The sequence below is a fragment of the Lolium rigidum genome, chromosome 6 (assembly GCF_022539505.1).
Source record: "Lolium rigidum isolate FL_2022 chromosome 6, APGP_CSIRO_Lrig_0.1, whole genome shotgun sequence".
Lineage (NCBI taxonomy): Eukaryota > Viridiplantae > Streptophyta > Magnoliopsida > Poales > Poaceae > Lolium > Lolium rigidum.
In genome coordinates this window covers 303,076,887-303,097,864 of record NC_061513.1, presented here as the reverse complement: position 1 = coordinate 303,097,864, position 20,978 = coordinate 303,076,887, and the positions used below count along the sequence as shown (strand labels likewise).

The following is a 20,978-nucleotide window of genomic DNA, read 5'->3' as shown; positions in this document are numbered from 1 at the left end:
CCTCTCCCCCTCAGGTGTTCTGCCGGAGTTGACCGACATTAATTCTTCTCCGCAGGTGCATGTCGCCGGCCATCCTCCATTGTTCCCCTCCCTTGGCGCCGTCACCTCCCTTGATCCTCGCCGACCACCACAATATTGCTGCCGACTGGCACGTCCCCTAGTTTCCACCTCATCAAAACCATCACCATGAACTCCGTCCCTTCGTTTGCTCATCCTCCCATTTCGCGTCATCCCCAAGTCGCCATATTTGATTGATTATCAAATATGTAAGCCCCATAAGAAGAAAAAAGACATGCATTTCTGGTCTGGCAATAAAACTGAGTATCTAGTCACACGACCATGACTCTTCGCACCCCCTCCCATGCCAAGGGTGTCAGGGTTGTTGCTCATTTGCCTCATCAGTCATCACTGAAGTCCACCTCGCCACACCGACACATTGTCCACTTGTATGGTGGGCCCGCATATCAGTCATGTGATTTATCCACTTGACTTGTGACTTTTTCCACACAGTCGATTATGACCATGACTCCATAAGGACAAGATGTCATGGAGAAAACACCGCCTTACATGGCAACAACTACCGACTGGACTGTGCTCGTTCATCCTAGGCTCACCGTGTCCGCCTACGCTACCACCGCCTTCCTTTCCTAGCTGACGAGGCCATCGTCCCGCTACCCCGTGGTCTGAGACATAACTGTGCCACCTTGCCCTTATGAATTACATGCCACCTTGCCCTTGGGAATTACGTGTTCAAAAAAGAAGTAGAATTATGTGTTAAATACCATCTCCACTATGTTTGAAATAAATAAATTTGGTGTATATGGGTATAGAGGTGGCTAACGCGGTACTAGGGTGCAACATACTACAGTATATATATACATGCATGCATTTTTGTATGATCGATGTTTCTTGTGGAGTAAAGTCTGAAATAAACACTGTATTTGTAGAGGGTGATGGAATCAGGCCCTATATTTGTAATCCCGGTAATCAGCACCCTAAACTCGTTGTTCCGGTCTATTTTTGCTTTTACTTAGTTTCCAAACAGGGATGCTGTGACACGGTCAGGCAGTCTCATCTCTCTCTGGTTGACATCAAGACCCCACGTGTAATAAGCATCGTCTTCATCAGCCATTCTATCACTTTCTGGAAATCTCTGTTCTATCCTGATCTCTCCTCTCTCCGGCCGCCGTTCCCTCCACCACGGTGCCCACATGGCCCCTCAAAATCGTGCGAGGCGTGGAACTCAACAGCGCGGCCTCCAGTACGGCGCGGGACCGGGCGCTTGACGGCGCGGCCTATAGCATGGCGCACGACCGGGAGCTCGACGACGTGACCTGCACCATGACGCTCGACCGGGAGCTCGACAGCGCAACCTGCATCACAGAGCGTGACCTGGAGCTCGGCGTCGTGGCCTGCCGCCCGACGCGCGACCTGGAACTCGGCGTGGTCGTGGCCTGCAACCCAATGACGTGCGACCTGCAGCTCGACAGCGGGGCATGTACCGTGGCGCACGACCTACAGCTCGACGACGCGTGGCCTGCAGCTCACTCCGTTTTACTCCACCTCGCTGTGATAGGTTCGCAGCCGTCAGCGTGACTTTGAACCGTGCGGGTGAGATTCACCTTCGGCCCCGGAGACGGCGAGTACCACAATGGTCCCCACAGTGCAGCAGATGTTCGGCTACGGCGTGCAAGGACAGCGAAGGAAAAGGGCGGACTCGCGAGTCGAAGGTTTTGAGTGAGCAATCCAGGTGTTGACTTCTGGCACATCAGCAAATCCCGCTGGAATTAAGCTTCATAGACGTAAACACCGGGAAAAGGAAGTTGAGGGTGCGGATTTCCGGGATTAGAAGTTTAGGGTTTGATTCCAACACCCTCTACGAATACAGGGTTATTTCAGTGATTAGTACTATAATACGTACTACTCGAGGACATGCAGTTATTAATTAAGAAGTCTGATGGCCGGCGGCAGGTAATGATGTGATTTAGGAAGATGGTAATTAGTAGCCGTTGCATGCTTCCTAGCTCGTCTCACGCATGGTTCGCACTTTGCATGTGTTCATGTATGTTTTGACAAAACAATTGATGAAGTAGATTTCCCAGCTTCAAGTATGAAGAAGAAAGTGTTGATGTGTGCAGTGTGGTAGATAGGAAGCAAGAACCTCTTATATATACGTAGAAGGAAAAAGGGAAACAACGTGTGATCCATAGCTAGCTAGCGATGTCTCTCCTATATATATGGAATGGATGCATCAAATTAAGCAACCGTGCGTGTGCGCGATGGATGGGTTTGGTTTGGGAGGAATACAGGAGACAAAGGCAGCCGACCCCGCTCTCGCGCGCGTCAAACCGGAACCAAGAGTCGTACCTGACGTCCGTGTCTCCGTGAGACAATTAAGTTGGTCTTGTTTCCTGCCCTTTTTTATTCGGCCCTAGAGTACATACCTACAACGGGCGTACATATATACGTCACCGAGCGTGCTCCAAACTCCAGAGGGCAGCCATGCAAAGGAGCATGTGTTTTCACTTTTTTTTTCTTACGACGGAAACCTAGCAACGAGAATTGGCGCCGCTAGGGTTCCGAGTCTCACCTTCCTCTGAACGCGCTCCTCCCGGCTCACTCATGTCAAAATAGAAAGCTAGAAATTTTGCAGCGCGGAGAGAGGGATCCCGACGGCGGGGGAGGTGAGGGGCTCGATGTCCACTTAGCGGTGGTGCCCTTGTTGTTGTGGATGGTGGCGTCAGTCGGCCCTATGTGCTTAGGAAAAACATATATAGGTTATATGTCACCAAAACTGTATTAAGGGTATGACTATTTCGCGGTCGACTGAGACTTAACTTCGTTCTCAGTCGGGTGATGTCAGCAAATCTCAGTTGTAACTGATGACTAGCACGAATGACGAAGCAAATCTAATGGTCTGGATAGTTTTTTCTCAGTTGGACTCCACTTGCAACTTAAGAAAAAAAAAGGCCCAAAAAAGCTCAGTGCATATGCATATGAATCACGATGCAATTAAAAGGTGTACGACTTGACTTAGGACGAGCAAAACCGGTTGTTTAAATTGGTAGTCAATTTTTTACATCCAAGGACGTGGTGACCTTATATTCTAAGACAGGGGAAGTAGTAGATACAACTGTATGGAGCGAGAATGAGAAACGCCACAGGATTGGTGATGTAAATGTCCAAAAAAGAAATAAGAGAGAGATAGGAAGAGAGACAAAGCCAGCCGTCCCGGCCGCTGTCTTGCGTGCAGTCAAACCGACCGACTGAACTCGCACTGGACCAAGTGATTTTTGACGATGTACCAAGTGGTCAGTTGTATGGAAAGGATGTATCAATTAGGCAGCAGAGTGGTGCGTGCGTGCGCGCGCGCGCGATGGATGAATGACTGAACGAGCAAATCCCGCGCGCGAGGCTGTCTCCGGACGATGGTAATGGTATCGATTGATTCGCCAGCTGTCTCCGGACGCGCGCGTCAAACCGACCGATGGAGGATAGAAATCAGCAGCAGCAGCGCGTAACACAATCGTGGTGGGCCAGCGCGGGGACGTGTTCACACGGAAGGCCAGCGGCACCAGAATAAACCTCGCGTCGTCTCGATCCGGACGTGCGCGTCGTACCGACCGACCGCGCACCTTCTTCAGAGACTGCACGGGCACGGGGAGAAGATCGATCACTGAAAAGGGGAGGGCGTGCAGTCCTTCTTCTTGCGCGCGGGCCAAGAGGGTGCGGGGACCGGATCGACTTGAGCGCGCGCGTACGTGGACGTACGTGTTCACACGGAAGTCCATCGCGGCAACGATTCCACAGCCTCTCCAACTATACGACTCCGTTCACCTGCAGCAACGGCACATCAACGACATGCCCCGCGACAGCAGCACCGCCGCCATGGCGTTGGCCTGCCGCTGCCAGCACCACGCCGTCGTGCCCGGACTACTTCCGCTATATCCACGACGACCTGCAGCCCTGGCGCGGCGCCGGGATCACACGGGACGCCATGGAGCGCGCTCGCAAGTACGCCTACTTCCGGCTGGTCGTGGTGGGCGGCCGCGCGTACGTGGAGACGTACCAGGTCGCCTTCCAGATGCGGGACGTCTTCACGCAGTGGGGCATCCTGCAGCTGATGCGCCGCTACCCCGGCCGCGTCCCCGACCTCGACATCATGTTCGCCTGCGACGACCCGGGCCAGGTGCGCGCCGCCGAGTTCGCGACGCCGTCCGACGCGCCGCCGGTGTTCCGCTACTGCAAGGACAAGTCGACGCTGGACATCGTGTTCCCCGACTGGTCGTTCTGGGGATGGCCGGAGGTGGGCATCCGGCCATGGACGCCCATGCTGGCGGAGATTGAGCGCGAGAACAAACGCGTGCCGTGGCCGCAGAGGGAGCCACTCGCGTTCTGGAAGGGCAACCCCGACAGATACCGCATACGCCACGACATGATGAAATGCAATGTCTCCAACGGCAAGGAATGGAACGCCCGACTCTTCAACCAGGTACGTACTACTTTCAGTAGTCAACAAGAGTGCTCTAAAATCTGTCAATAGCGACAAAGAAAGTCACCGGTTACTGAATCCACAACTTAATACTTTTTACCTTCACCTGGCTTTAGGACTGGGGGAAAGCGAGACAAAACGGTCTCAAAGATTCCAGCATTCCCAAGCAATGCTTATACAGGTATATATTTCGTTCTCGATAACGCCTGCCCATTCCTACAGTACTGTTTCAAAGTTTTATGATCGACCGATGGTTGGCTAATACATACATTCAGGTACAAGATATATATCGAGGGGAATGCATGGTCAGTAAGCGAGAAGTACATCATGGCGTGCGACTCCCCGGTGCTCTTCGTGGTGACGCCCTTCCAGGACATCATGTCGAGAGGTCTCGTCGCCGGCAAGCACTACTGGCCCATTGACCGGAACCGCATATGCGAGTCCATCAAGTTCGCCGTCGACTGGGGTAACAAGCACCCTGTCGAGGCGCAGCTCATCGGCGAGCAAGGCAGCCGGTTCGCCAAAGAGGAGATGAGCATGGACTACATCTATGACTACATGCTGCACCTGCTCACCGAGTACGCCAAGCTGCTCCGGTACAAGCCCACCATCCCGGAGAAAGCCGTCGAGATCTGCACCCACTCCCTGGCATGCCCTGCCGACGACCGGCCACCGGCCCTGCATGATGGATTCCATGGAGAGGCAAGCCGCCGACTCTGATCCGTGCACGCTGCCGCCACCCTTCACCACGGCTCAGGCAAAGGAGATGGCCGATAAAGAGGAGGAGTTGCTAAGAAACATCCAGAAGAGGGAGAAGGAGCATGCTGCTCATCCTTGACGAGCAAATTTACAAAATTTGGTGAATAATATAAGGAGAGAAGCAAATCCAACTTATTTCTCATAACTAGATGATCCATTGCTCCACCAGCGCAAATGACAAAATCAGGCCAAACCTTGAGGCGTCAGTTTTACCTCATTTTAGTGCCTATGCATGCCCCTATAGCGCCAAGGGCCAGCAACCCCAACTGTATGACGAACTCCAAGAAGAGCCACGACTCTTATCCGTGAAAGCAAGGAAAAGATAGCGCGCTATAACAAAATAGCGTCGGCCGAAAAATACACGTACGCTAATAGCGCGCTATAGCACCGGAATAATGTAGCGTAGACTGTCTAGAAACGTTGTAGCGTGCTATTAGTGCCGAAATAGCGCTATTTTTTTTTTCATGCGTGAAATTTGCCGCCACCCTTCACCAGGGCGCAGGCCAAGGAGATGGCCGACAGAAGATTAGGCCTCTCACGCCACGCTTCGGGTCCGGGCAGTCAGAAGAAAAATGACCTTTCTCATTGCAGTTGAAACACTTTACTTTCGTGATGTCGAACTTGTGCTGTTTTTTCTGCTTCCCCTTTCCATTGTTCTGGCCATGATCAACACGACCTTTCTTTCTTTGGCCGCCATTTGCCCCATCTCCTTTCTTTGCTCTGTCCCCATCATCGAGCTTCTTCCCTTTCATTAGGGTCTCCAGCGTGCGTGTCACGAGCATTAGCTGCTCGTTGTTGTTTTCGCCTGGCTTTGGCGGCGTCCGCTCTGGTTCTGCTCCAACGCCTAGAGGCGCCCGACAGCCTCCTGCACTGTCATGGTCGTGACATCGCCCCATTGCTCTATGTTGTTGATGATGTCCCCGAAACGATCTGGAATGGAACGGCGCTGAAGAGCCGCTCCACCACGGCTTCCTCTTCGAGCTTGACGTCGAGGGACCGGGTCTCGCTCACCAACGGGATGAGCTTCTTGGCGAACTCCGGGATCGTCTCCGTGTCCGCCATGTCAAGAAGAGTCGTGCACACGCCTTCTTCACGCGATCCTCGCTGAGGCGCGTGTAGAGGATCAGTTCCATGCCTCATCGCACTCCGCAACCTGCAACACGATGATTTTGAACAGACTGTGAGAGCGCGGCGAACGCTCCCTCGTCTGCAGCCTGGTCATACTCATCGGTGCCTTCAATCGCAGACCAGACACTTAGGGGCTTCACCAAGATTTTCATCTTGGAAAAAGTGCAACCAAGCACGTGCGCAGAGCGCACCCGTATCTCCATCGTTCATGCTATTTGGAGATTCGATGACTGTACCAGTGCTCAGAGGTGCTTAGCATGCTCCCCCATCCGCTCCCGCTAATTATCTAGTACTAGTAGTAGGCATAGGTCCTGTAGCACATAGAAGTGGACTTATCTATTTTTTGTCTTGTATCAGGCATGTGCATCCACCGCTGAGAGAGCAGCATAGCAGCCAGTTTCGTCTTCTTCCCATCTTTTTTCCCATCATTTTTTATTGTTTGTGGTGATAGAAAAGATGCAGAGGGAGTGAAGAGAAAAGAAGCATTCGGTGCAATGGGAGGAAGGGAGAGAAAACTTCAGAGAGAGAGACGATGGGAGAAAGAGAGATATCCTGCACACGCACATGTGATCCCAGTGCAACCTGTTTCACATTTTGTCAACATGCATGCACACTGTAGAGAGATCACAGGCTATGTTTCTGTCATAATTTACAAAGCCTGCAAATGCACATGCGAAATGGATACTGTTCATAAGGTGCGCACCGACAATCGCTCTCTTTCATCTTTGCAGCCCACAGCGGGTAGTTCGTATCCGTCAAACTCGGATACTGCAATGGCACGTTCGTGACCCTCGATGGAGTAGGCAGCACCACAGCTCCGCCGTCTGCGTCGCTTCCAGCAGCCCTCCTCGCCGCCGCCGGCGTGTACTTTCCGCCGCCGCTGCTGCTCCTATGGCCATTGTTGGGAGACTTCTCCCCCATTGCTGCCGCCGAACTCCTCCGATCACCGCCGCCAAACGCCCAAGGCTCTGAACCCTTCGGCTCTGATGACAATTGTTAGTTTTTTTGAAGGCTATGATCTACTCTCTCTCACTCTCTGAATTTTCTGTGATGAACTCAACAAAAACACGAGGTGGAAGAGAAAACACAGAGACACAATCACAGGGAGAGAGAGCTGTTTTTGCGACGTGTGACTTCTGCGTCCTTTTCGTTCCATCCTTTTATTCCGTCAGTTAACAAACTGAACGAGAACAGCGCCACGATCCAAATTCTGCGCGTACCATCCCACGTGCTTGGATCGTGCCGATGCGAGAAATAAGCAACGAATATGAATAAGCCGCAACGTGAACAAAGCACGCTTCTGACGCCTACCATGCAGTCTTCATGCAGCTAAACAAATACCGCATGAGCCTACTGCTTATGTAGCTACTGAAGCAAAAAACAGAGAGGATAACTGACAAATACAGCGAGGTTAACACTAACACTCCTCCTGCTTCACCGAAGTAAAACATGGCATATCGGATATCACAGTTGTCACATGAGCTACTGTTATTCGTTAGTCCGTGCACACGGACAGATGCAGGTACAAGATTACACTACCCAGAATCAAAGCTGCTAAGATAGCTACGGCCGTCCAGAAATTAAACTAGGTAGATAGTAGCAGATTACTGTAACCGAACTGAATGGAAATTGTAAGGTTGCAAGTTAACTAGAAAGCATAAGGTAAATCAAAATATCAAACTACTAATGAGTGCTCGAGCAGCTTGAATCAACAATGCAAAGGAATCCATCACCCCCGTCATCCCTTGACAGCCAAGACAGGTGAAGTAATGAACAGAGTGGCTACTGGATATATGGTGAGTCACTCGTGACTCGTCCGTCCTGCAGCGAAGCGAGCAAAATGAATTGGACGTTCGTTGGATTGATGGTTCGGCTTCGGCCTCGCCGGCCATGCAGAGGCGGCGACATCATCGCAGAGTACAGGCGGACCTTCACGTACTCAGTCCATCCCATTAACCAGCAACAGAACCAGTGACATCTCGTTCTTTTCATCTCCTCCTCTCCTGTCCGAGCGTCGACGTCGAGCCCTGTGCGCGGGTGGATGAGGGTCGGGTTGCGCGGCGGCGTGTGGCACTGGTGGAATAATAGGAATGAGCTTCGAGAAGGTGAAATGCCCGCTACAAGCTACAGCTGACGAGATCATCCGACGAGCCATCAGTCAGACGGAGGAGTTCATGCAGGTGTTCAGTAAAAGCAAGAAGAGAAAAGATGCAGACAAGTAGAACCCGCCGGTAGAGGGCCTTCTAGAGCTAAACTGTGACGCTGCATATACTCTGGGTCAGACCCATGCAACATAGGGAGTGGCCGTTAGAGATCTCCATGGCGAACTAATTCCGGCAAGAGCAGGAAAAGTGGAAGGAATCCATGTTGTTTTCGGTGGAGAGTTCCATGCAATGGAACATGCTGTGGATACTGATGTGGACATCGGAGCTATCCGGGTGGTTTTTGAGACTGATTCTGAGTTTCTTGCCTTAGCTCTGAACAGAAGAAGTCACGAATTTTCTCAGCTTGCACTGTCTATTGATGAAATGAAAATTTATTTGAATGCCTGGTTCTCTAGTAATGAAGTGCGTGATTGTAGACGCAATGCAAACAAACTTGCACATGAACTAGCTAATCTGGGCAAGACATGTAATGCCAATCAGATTTTAGTATGGGATGATGATGTACCGGTATAGGTTGCCGAAGTTTTGGTGGCTGATCTGCCCATTTTATCATAATAAAGGCTGATATTTTGAAAATATTTTTTCTAGAAACTGGCTGGCCAACACGGCATGCATCCTTGCATATACAAATTTAAGACATAATAAAATTTGGACAAATGTGTTGTTGACTGCTTGATCAAAGTGTACTAGGAAGAAAGTAGTGTTTTCCTTGAACAATTAGACGGTAAAATTTGTTTAGTTTACGGAACAGCTCCTTTGGGTAAATTATGTAGAGATTTAATCCCGTTTTGGATATTTTATCAAAGGAAATCAACTTAAGCTATATGATCCAAGGCTAATGAACTTTTGGATAAGTAACCAATTTTTTCACTAACATTTCATGTCATCTCAATCGTAGCTTCGCCCCCTCAGAGTTTTTCTTCAAAGTCTGCTACTATCGGAGAGGGTTTAAGAATCAATTGACAAGGTTCTCACTGACGTCTCATGGAACAATGTCTTGAGAAACCAAGAGAATAATGCAAGGTGGGCACTTGATGAAAAATCAAGATGATTACATTGAAAGGGCAAGAGTGGCAATAAAAAAACCATAAAGAGGAAATGATGATCCTTACGGCCAACAAATCGACCATGGATGCAGAGGCGAAGGCGTACTACACAATATATCATCTACACATCTTACAATAAATGGGGATTGCAGTGGTGGAGTCGACGGCCCCAACACAGGCGGCACGCAGTAGATGAACCATCACGGCCGGCCATGGATGAGCCAACGTCTTTCATTTAAGAGAGTGGATTTTGTACACGCAGGGGATGGGTACGTGAGCTATCATGTCCGTTTGTTACAGTTTGAGATTCGTGCCACTATTTTCAGGTCTCACATATTTGTGCACTAGAAAAATAGGTCCCATCACACTGTACTTTCCGCCAGTGCCCTGAAATCCAGTTGGAAGTAGCCTTTTCGCATACCACTGTACCATTCGTAGGCCATGCACCTTCTCCCTCTCGGCAGTCTCGTCAGCCCGCCCTTGGATGCCGCACCAGCGTGGTGACACCACCGCGCGTGCACACGGCCTACACGTTATCCGAGTTCGCCGTAAGCTCACCTAGCGCATGTGTCGCGCTCTCCTCAGGCTGGAATGGTGGCACCGGCAGCGGCGTTCTCCGGCAGCTGCACAAGCCGGGCAATCACGCCCACCTTGACTAGCTTTCCTCCGTATGAATCCGAGCTCGCGATGACGGCTACGGCGCCGGCGGCCTCCTCTTGGATGCTCGAGCCTCGTGACTCGAGGAAGCCGACGAGCATTGCGACACCATCGTCCATGTCGATAGCGATGACACGCATGCGGGCCTCGTCTTCGGACACGAGCTCGCAGGTGGTGGCCGGCGCCCGGGCTCGCTGGAGTAGTCCGGACGGGGCCGCCTATCCCGACCCCGGAGAAGAGGTTGAAGAACCTCTTCGACGACGCCGCGTCGGCGCCGTGTCTCACCTGCGAGGATGCCCGGAACGGTGCCGGCGCGTCGGAGGAGGAGGCCATCTCGTTGAGCTGCCCCACGTGCACCTCCGGCTTGGTGCTGAGGCATCATGCGCACACACATGCCTCCGACGGAACATCGACGTGACCGAGGCCGGCAGCTGCACGATGCTGCTAGCCGAAGCCGATGTACACGGACGCCGGCGGCCGTGAGTCGAGCCACGAGATGACGCGGCCGGCTTCAACGTCAGCATGGTTGCCGCAGCCGGTCCTGGTGTATCAACACCCTCGGGAGCCCGACAAGCTTGAGGGGGAGGCCTGCCGCCTGCCTTGGTAGCGCCCTCGAAGGCAGTCAGCGCACAACTCTTGGTGTTGGCCGTCATCGCCACCATGGTTGTTGCCATGTGTTGGAAAATGTTTTTTGTCAGGCACAATGGAGGCTGTGGAAGGCTGATGCATAGCACGGACTGGCACGGACGGCGGCGACCGTGCGTCGAGCCACGAGCCACGTGAAGTGCAGCACCAGCCTCGGGATGCCGAGGGCATCACACGCCTAGCTAGCCATCCACGGGTTGCGGGAGTCGGCGACGAGGAAGTCCGGTCGGCGCAGCAAGGCCCGGAGGTACACCTCCAACGGCTTGGTCATCTTTCCAAATGGACTCGAATACATGATCATGTCGACCATCTCGTCGGCGATCTCCAGCCCCTAGGCAGTCCGAGCTGCGGGCCATGGAATTGGAGCTCGAAAAGCTCGACGGCGAGGCTCGCCGCTCGCCTAATTGGTGGCGCCCTCGAAGGCGGCCATGTTGCGCGCGGTGTTGATGGGCGTGGTGACGACGGAGACGCGCGGCCTGCCGGCGGCGATGAGGTGTGTCGGGTCTACCATGGGGATGATGAGACCCTGCGCCACCGTCGGAACACCAGGATGTGGCCATGTGCAACAAGAAGATGAGGAGCGTTGAATTACTGTACATGCACATGCACTACTAGGATCCTAATCTTTTCCTAGGGTCAAGAAACACTCGGCTATCTCTGATAACCGTCGATTATTACCATAGCCGAGAGTGGACCGTCGGCTATTTACTGTAGGGGATGCTTGGTCAGCCATTTCTGTGATACCCGACAGTGCCTTCGGTTATCCTCAGCCTACGGTAAAACCCCGACGGTGTGTCGTCGGGCTCTTCTTGGTCAACACTTTTTTTGTGAATAGCTGACGAGATTAATCCCCGACAATTACCCCTCATTTATTATAATTTCTTACTGTATTAGATGACCGTCATTTGTTTTTTTGCTTACCGTTATCCTCCCCGTCAGCTAAGGGAATAGCCAAGAGTGTATGTGCACCGTCGGGTTCGTTAATAGCTAACAGGGTTCCATCACCGTGGGTGCAGAGAATAAGCGAGAGGTAGTACCATCATCAGCGATATTAATATCTTACAGTCCATCATACCCTAGGCATAATACAAAACCGACATGTAGGTACCCCACGTGGATTAACCTACAGGATGTACGCACTAGACAGTACTGCCAATCCTGTAGATAATCTTCAGGCAACATTGCAAAATAGGATATAAGTTAACCCCACGCAACAAAGGAACATAGGATCAAGTATGAAGTTTTGGTTCTGGAATAAGAACAATAATTTTCTTGATCATCCATCTATATAATCTGGAAATGCAAAAGTAGAAGTAAACAGAAGTAATTTGTCCTAAACAAATTGGGATAGGTAATGTAGACTAGCTAGAAACATCAATCTTTCTCTAGACTGCGGCATTGAAACATTGCTTCATCTCTGATGACTTCAGGAAATCAAAACTCTAATTAAAATCTGCCCAATCGTCTTCATTGTCAAGATGATTGTTACCACCATCAATGTCGCTTCCAGTGCCCTAAGAAATAACATACTAGTTGTAAGCCATGAAATATCAGTGATATGCAATAAGGTGTGAAAATTTTAAAGAAAGATATGGACATACTACTTGTACTGACTAGTAAATAATTTGATAGTTATTCCGATTTTCAAATTTTCAAAGTTCTAATAATGTCACTAAGACTTGGCTCTCTAGTCTGGGAGCTTGTCATTATCAACTGCTTCTTGATCGAGTATTTCACCAACAGCAATGCCAAGGTTTAGTTCAGCAGGGAGCCTAACAACCTTTAAAGAAGTTGCATCACCTTGCATTTTTTATATATGTAATGCATTAGCTTACGTATTATGCTACAACCAAACATAGCCTCGCCACCTGTACATGGAGAAGTTTAATCTACTAAATCTGAAGATACTGTATGACAATATGCTAGGGTTTTACTTTATTATTTTCTAGAAGGACAACATTGCAAAAGATTCCAAATAAATCTATTCATGTATGTGGATCCTGGCCTTTCAAAATTCAGCTTCCTAGTTGCATGCTAACCAGTTTTGAGTTCTAAATAATCAGTTATGTTGTTAGGCATGGGAAGAATGTTCATTGATCAAGCTCCATACTGGCCATCAAATTTATGGTGAGAATATTGAAGAAATTATGTTTATCTTACATGTTCAGATCCATATTGACCATCGTTGCCACTGTAGTATTCCCATTCAGAATCATATGTGTCCTATATATATGAAACAGAAAGAACCTTGAATTAGTTGCTGCATATAAATATAAAATGTTTACTTCAGAATTAAAGTGTCTGCAACTCTACACTTAAAATTGTTCGTTAGCATGTTTGGTGCTAAACTTACCGACGCATGATGTGCACCTTCCCGCATCAGAGCATCAAAGTCTAGACCTCCTTGATTTGTCAAAGCCTATAAAATGCACAATCAGCACAAATCCATTGCTATATTCTCCTATTTACAAAGAAGTATTTTTTACCCGCACAACATGTGTCACGCCTCGCAGTTGTTCATTCTCCCGTTGTAGATTGCGATTTTCCCTCCGTAGACGTTCATTTTCACTAACAGATTGTTCCGGCTGTGATACTTTGATCCTTGTTGACTTAATAGTGGACTTCTCTACTTTGTCAAATGCCTCATTAGCAATCCCTAGCCTGCCATGTGGCATTCTACCAGCTTTTTCATAGATGACAGATCCATCAAATTCTGGATGCTCCTCTACCCAACGTGGCCCATATAGATCACTCATTCCATCATCAAATTTTTCCTTTTTCAAAGATGAAGAATGAATAAGTAACATGAAGATATGAAGAATAGTAGTGCAAAAATAGAATTGATAGAACTAAATGGCTAAATAAGTTGTACATGCCCTCAAATATTGGGAAGTTGTAAATTTGATGATATCAACATGGTCACATACATGTATTATTATACCAACATGAGCAAAGTTCAAGAAAAAGTGCAACAAAGATGCAGGATTACACATGCATATTCTCAAAGACAGAAGGTGTAGAAGCAACGACTAACCCAACGTTCTGTTGTTTTTTGGCTACACATCTGCCCACGATTGTTCCCTCGCTTCAATTTGTGTGTGTGTTGCCAAGCACCAGCAAGTCCTGGGTCTTTACCAGTTGTGCGTTTCTGCATTTTAAAGAAATATAAATATGATCGAGTACTCTTCTATAGCAGTAACTAAATACGGAAATACACTTCAGAGAAAAGTTACCAGATATTGGCGCGTAGCGACTAAGCTTCTTGCACCACCAGAATGGTAAACCGTGTCTCCATTAGCTAGTCTATTCCTCTTCCCACGTAAAGATTTGTTTCTGGACTCCGGCGTGCTCCAGTGCTCGCAAAGTAAGCGCCAACCATCGCTGGTACCAAAGTCAGCTGGTTTCATAGAAATTAGTTCTTCAACAGTTGGCCAACGATTACCCTCCTCGTCTTCTTCCTCGATCACATTTCCGCGCTTGTATAACCTTTTGATGGCTGATTTCTTTTCCTCATGTATCATCTGCCTCACTTTCTCAATGAGGTTCAACTCCAAGGTATTTTCTGCTTTAGGTTGGTCTGGCGTATTGCACTTGAAACGCCACTGTAACAATATGTATGGTTTCGTTAGAGAATGAAGGGCTCTACCAAGAAATCAGAAGTAAATAAGGAAAACTTGACATTCGTCAACAATATATATCAGCTGAGTTTGTGTCTGCAAAGTTAATCTACAGGTATACCAAGTTTTCAGCACTTGAATCCATAATGGGAACCAAATAATCAATGGCATGGTCATGCTATGAATTTATCAAAAGATCTATCATGGAGATTGTATTTTCCTTGCTGCAACCAAAAGGATGGTGTATTTAGACTGAGTGGTCGTGTATGTAGAAAACATATCTCTATTATCCTAGTGCTCTTGCTGATTCTAGAATTTGTGGTTCAGAAATAATATGGAGAAAGCATTGAAACTAACTAACTTACCCAAAATTCTTCCTTAATTCTAGAAGCTGAACTTTGTACTCGAGGATTGCTTGACCACTTGTAATCATTCCAAGTCAACACAGGTTTCTTATTATCATTTGGACCAACTGGCTCTGGATAATACTCGCGTACTAAAGCGCCTTGCACCAAGGATGGTTCGCGAGCTTTGTATGGGTGCTTTTCCCATCGTCTGTTATGGACACAAACAACATGGTATTAGAGTAGGAATGAGCATCAAACAAAAACCAAATAACTCAAATTCTTAGTACTGACATGCCGATAGGTATGATGAGGGGTCGATCAGTCTCCTCAAGTCTGTCACCACTTGTAGTCTTGGATCTAGGGGTTCTAGTTGTTCCAGTCTGTGTAGTTGACTGAGATGACCCATTGGCTCTAGCTGAAGCAGTGGAAGATCCATTTCTAATAACTCTTGAAACAGGTCTATGATTCAGGCGCCTAGTCGTTTGCAGGCTCATTAGAGACAATATAAAAAGTAAGAACTACACAATTATAAAATACATATGTGGAGATCAAACAAAACACAATATATCAAGTAAACTCATGACACTGAAAGTATACTAGACTCGGTAATGCTCAGTACTTCTACAACATGAATATAATTGAACATGTCATGCACACGAAAATCATATGATTAGTAATCATCATTATCATATTCAGAATCAGGCAGAGATTTGCTATCCTCATCTTCTTCCTCCTCTGTCTCTTCTTCTCTTTCCTCTTGTGTTGGCAATTCTTCTTCTTCATCACTACTATCATTGCTACAGATGTCGTCCAAAGGTTGTTCATTTCTTCTATTCTTTTCTATAGTTTCAATTTCAGAGGGATCAAGCACATCATCAGACTGATTTGAAGACGTCATGATCTCATCAATGAAGATTCCAATATCTACAGAGAGACTACCCTGCTGACTATCTTCTTGGAAAAAATCATTTTCAGTTGGTGTGTCTTGTGAATTGTCATCTAGGTTGCTCAATCTACTACTTGGTTGTATCTTGTATACAACCTGCCAATCACGAAGATCACGCTTTGGAGAAGGATATTTCAAGTAATAAGCTTGTGTAGCTTGGTGAGCCATGGCAAATGGTTCAAAGTTTGCAAGCTTTGAAGATGACTTTATCTCCACCAAACCTATTTTTGCATCAGACCTCATACCCTTAGTTGGATCAAACCATCGGCATTGGAAGAGTACCATCTCAATTTTTCTGCCAGCAGTAAAGGACAATTTGATAATGTCCTCAATCACACCATAGTAGTCTAGTTGTTCGTTGTTTGGTGCACCACCATCGTTGTTGTGTGCCGTTTCTTCTCTTCCAAAAGCAGAGGAGCCGTCCTCGTCCATCGCACAGGTGAAGCAACCTCAAACGTCTGAGAGGATGCAGGTTCGAAGGCTGGACATTGGTGTTGGGGAAAAGTGGGCGAGTACGTTATGCTCGGGAGAGTCTCAGGAGATACCGAAATTTTGGGAAATAGTGGGAGGCGAGAGCGCGAACTCTGTTCGTGGGCGGCGGGAGCGCGAATTCTGTTCGTGGGCAGCGAATGCGCGAATTCTGTTTGTGGGCGCGCCAAATTAGCATGGAACCCGGTTTGGTGCGTCGTTCCCTCGCCCGGAATCGAAGTATGGGTCGCGACCAGAACGAACGAACCCCAAAATCACAAAAAAAAAAGTAAATTAAAATTCACGAACAAGCACACTTTTTTGTAGAAAGTATTAGCAGGGGCGTGAACAAGCAATTTTGATAGGGGTTCATCTTCATCGAAACATACCAGATAGTCGGCGCTGCCCGGGCTCGAGCGAGCTCTTGCTGCCATGCATAGTCGCAGTCCGTGTCAGGGCAGACACTCGCATCGGCACGGCCGAACAGGCATGCTCGCTGCCGCCACTCATATGCGCCGCACGACGCCGTTCATTGATGTGCACCACCGGCTGCACGAGATGCTCTGCCGCTTGAGGATCTCCTTTAGGGCTTTGCGGCTCTTTCACGGTCTTGATCTATTAATGCGCAGCCGAGATTAGACGATGGAGCTGCATCGGGAATTTTGGTGGATTTGGGGCTAGGCGGTAGAGACGATGGAGCTACCTGCAGCTCGTATAGGTTGACTAGACTGCTTGACCACCGCATAATAGGTGTACCACCAGAAGGGATAAAGTTCAGCTTTCCCAACTCGGTACTACACGCCGTCGTACACGGTAGAAATTAAACAGTACCAGAAAAGCAAAACCAAAATTTTGAGAGCAACCTAAGTAACCTAGCTAAGCTAATAACTATTTTTTAGGAATTTAATTTAATAAAAGGTCGAAAATCATAAATATTCTAGGAAACTATGGATTTTGAAAAAAATAGTTTCAATTAATGGTTAAGTCTTTCAAAAACTTTTCTTGAACATTTCCTCTTTTCCAAATTAGGTGTTATAGTTTAAAATTTTCTTTCATGTATTTTATTCATTAAATATTTTAAGAAAATAAAACATCAATATTTTCTTGCTTCCGTTTTCAGAACTTCACCTATATTATGCTAGCATATCTGTGAAACCACTACACCATTATCGTCAACACTCATTTCAAAATCGAGGAGGACCAAATAAGAACCATTTTTATTTAAGAAAGAACCAAGATATATTATAGTACTCCCTCCGTCCCACGAAGAATGCAAATTAGATGCATCTGGATACTAAATAGCATCTAGATACATCTTAATTTTAACAACTCTTAGACATTCTTCATGCGACGGAGGGAGTATGATGGGTGGGTAGCCAAATCTAGATTTCGGCAACAATTTTGGTAACGGATGATGAGTAAAACCACCAAATTTTGTGTTTGAGTTTTTCTATCTTCCCATTCATCTCCACTATAAAGACAAGTAACCTAGAGTCAATTTTACCCCTTGGCTGTATTTTATGACCGTCGGGTATTACTTACTAATACCCGTGCGTTGCACTTCACTGTCGGGTATTGCACATGATAACCATAGGTTTTGTAGTCCCGCTCGGTTATGTATTGTTACTGTCGAGTATTATGGTAGATAACCGTGTGTCTAATGGGGACTCTCGGCAATTGTTCACGCCTGTCGGCCATCTTAGTATATGAATGTGTGGTTTTTCAAACCCCTCGGTTATTTCATGAGACCGTCGGATATTAGTGATTATAGGTGTGTGGTTGACTTTAACTCTAGGATATTTATCACACCGTAGGCTATTTAACTAATTACCGAAGGGACTGGTGACCCGTCGGTTATTATTCAGCACTGTCGGTAAATACTAGGATTCTAGTAGTGATGCGTGGTACTGCTCACTCGTTCTCTGTCCTGCTGGTTCCTCGCGTTCAGTCTCACTCCATGGCATGGCAGAGAGCCTGGGACCCGTTCAATCAATTACGGAGTAGTAGTTGCTTTACAGAGATTGATAGCTCGTGCACCCATCCGTGTGTACAAATGCATTTCCCTTCATTTAAACTCTATGATTTCATTTAAACTCTATGATGTCATTTAAACAACTCTATGATATGTAATATGTGTGGCTGGAATATATATGTGTAGCATTTTGACGGGTAGGGGCATTGAATTTAGGCATATGGAGAGCACCGCCGGAGATTGCTCTCTTAGGGCAAGTACAATGTGAGATGTTTAGATGGATGATTAAAAAATAAAGCAAACGTTTTGCTAAGCGTTGGTGCTTATTTGTACATGGAAGATGATTAAAAAAAGATTGTCTAAAAGGCTACCGCATATGAACCCAATCAAACCGATTTGGTATCCGAAATACGGTGACAATGTTGAAGATGGTCTAAAAGCATCTCTAGCCGCGTCCTCCAAAGTGAGCCCCAAACGACGCCGGATTGAACATTTGGGGGACACCTCCGCTTCGTACCGTGCTTGGGACGGGTCTCTCCCCAGCCCGCGCCCCCGCCCCCAAACGCGTCCCCCAAACTTGTTTATCCATTAGAATAATTTTTTTGTTTTTGGTTGTATTTTCATTTAAATAGACAAACTAATACATAATTTGGAACATGGTTAAATCATCGAGAAAACTTAACTAGTGTTGGCCTCACAGATTTCGTGTGTTCGCCGCCAAGAAAGAACACTCTCAAACACTCTTAGTCACCCAAACTGGAAAATGCAGTCTGTCTCTTGGAGTGCCCGGTTGTTGTTCTTCGATGCGCATGAAGAACATCCGGAAATATACACTAGTGGCTTCAATTGGCCGGCGGCCATCTTCACCGCAAACACTCGCCATGTTCAATCATCGTCCTCTTCGTCGTCATTGTGGTAGTGCCGGTGCCGGGACATGTCATCGAACACCTTCACACTCATCTCCTCGCTGCCTTGGTAGCAGTATGTGAGCACGCATCCGTCTTGGAGGTCGTGGGAGCGCGCGAACTTCTCCCAACCGGTGTGGAGGTACATGTTGCCTCGCCCGTCGAAGAGCATGTTCATCGGCCACCGGCAAAATCCGTAGCTAGCCTCCCACATCGACAACGTGTCCGCCTCGTTGCGACAACGAACTCGGCGAACTTGTTCGGCAGCCTCTGGATGCCGAGTGGGTCGCCATGAGGATGACGATGAACTTGAACTCCCACCCCCCCCCCTCGAAAAACGACGGTGGTGTAGGCGACGACGACAGTGTAGGCCTTGCTGCTCCAAAGACGGCCGCCGCGTGAGCACCCCTTTTTATACACCGGAGGGAGACGAGGGAGTGGTGGCGCGCATTAACACCGGCACGGAGTACTAGGCACGGAGAGGTGGGCGGGAGCTAGATTGGAGGATGAGAGAAATGAAACGGTGGGTGAGAGGGGAATGTAATTGTGGAATAGAAGTAGTATTTTCGGGGTAGTGGCTGCCAGGTGGGGCTCGAATGCAAAATCCGACGTGTCATGAGGTGCCAGTGTGCATGATTCACATCTCGCGCGAAGGGACTGACACAGGATTGTTGATGATTTTATTGAGGTCGGAAACATGCTGGCTACTTTTAAGACGCGTCGGTGTGAACCAAAAATACAACCTATTTTATATATCTACTGCTAGAATTGTTATTGAGACAGCTGGTGGAGATACTCTTATTTAGCCTTGATTGGCTAAATCCATTTTTTGCTGATCCACCTCGCTCCATCCCTGGCCGTTGCACTGTGCACGGCAGTGGCGTGGAGCAGCTGCGTCCGCCAGCCAGTACGTTGGCAGCGCTCATTTCCTTTTCACTCTTGACCGATGACCAATCACGGATGGCGCTTTCTTCCTTTTGTTTTCAGCAGAAAACCACAACTGATTCCACCTGCCAACCTCCCCACGTCTTCTTCCACCACCACCTTGCCCCCACTCCTCTTCACAGTAGACACGCCACTCCCTCAAACGCTCGAGCTTCTTCTTGCCCTTCCAGATCTGAGGAATGGCGACCGAGTGGAGGGACAGGGGCTCGCCGTCGTCGGCCATGGGGCAGGGGGACCAGAGCGCCAAGAAGCAGAGGGTGGAGCAGCTGCCCAACGGCTCGGCGGTGAAGCAAGAAGTCGTCGTGCACGATGGAGCCGGAGGCGCCGTCGTCGCGGAGGTGAATGGGGCCAGAGTGGAGGTCACCCTCAAGATGGACATCTCCGTTCTCCACTGCCCCCTTTGCTTCTCCCCTCTCACGCCCCCCGTCCACAAGGTTCGTTCTTTCTCGCTCTCTTGATTTCTCCAACGCCCAATCGACTCTCGGTTCCCTTCTCAGCAGCTTCGATCTGTGGCAGTGTAAGGCCGGACATCTGGCCTGCGGCGGCTGCGTCGCCGACCTGCCGGGGAACCAGTGCCGTCGATGCGACCACGGCGGCGCGTTCGACCACGAGCCGGCCATGGACGCCGTCGTCCAGGCGGCGAGGGTGGAGTGCCCGCACGAGGGCTGCGGCCGCTTCGTCGCCTACTACGAGGCCAGCGACCACAAGGGCGCCTGCGTGCACGCGCCGTGCCTGTGCACGGAGCCCGGCTGCGGCTTCGCGGCCCCGCCGTCCGCCCTCGTCGCGCACCTCTCCGCCGCCCACTCCGTGCCCGTGCACAGGATCCCCTGCGGCAGGCCCAACAAGATCCAGGTGCCGGTGCCGTGCCCCCCGCGGCGCCTGATCG

General features: G+C 48.8%; 1 long non-coding RNA gene and 2 pseudogenes across 1 annotated transcript; 1 reads left to right on the top strand and 2 right to left on the bottom strand.

Annotated features, from left to right (window-relative positions):
• The first annotated feature begins 1,302 nt into the window (after nucleotides 1–1,302).
• LOC124664497 lies at nucleotides 1,303–5,330 on the top strand (annotated as a pseudogene).
• Nucleotides 5,331–10,941: 5,611 nt separating this feature from the next.
• LOC124664496 lies at nucleotides 10,942–11,625 on the bottom strand (annotated as a pseudogene).
• Nucleotides 11,626–12,332: 707 nt separating this feature from the next.
• Nucleotides 12,333–13,463, bottom strand: LOC124667237. Its single transcript, XR_006991202.1, has 4 exons — nucleotides 13,379–13,463; nucleotides 13,246–13,311; nucleotides 13,053–13,115; nucleotides 12,333–12,406 (listed from the first exon to the last, which is right to left on the bottom strand). It is a non-coding gene; the product is annotated as an uncharacterized LOC124667237 (long non-coding RNA).
• Nucleotides 13,464–20,978: the final 7,515 nt, after the last annotated feature.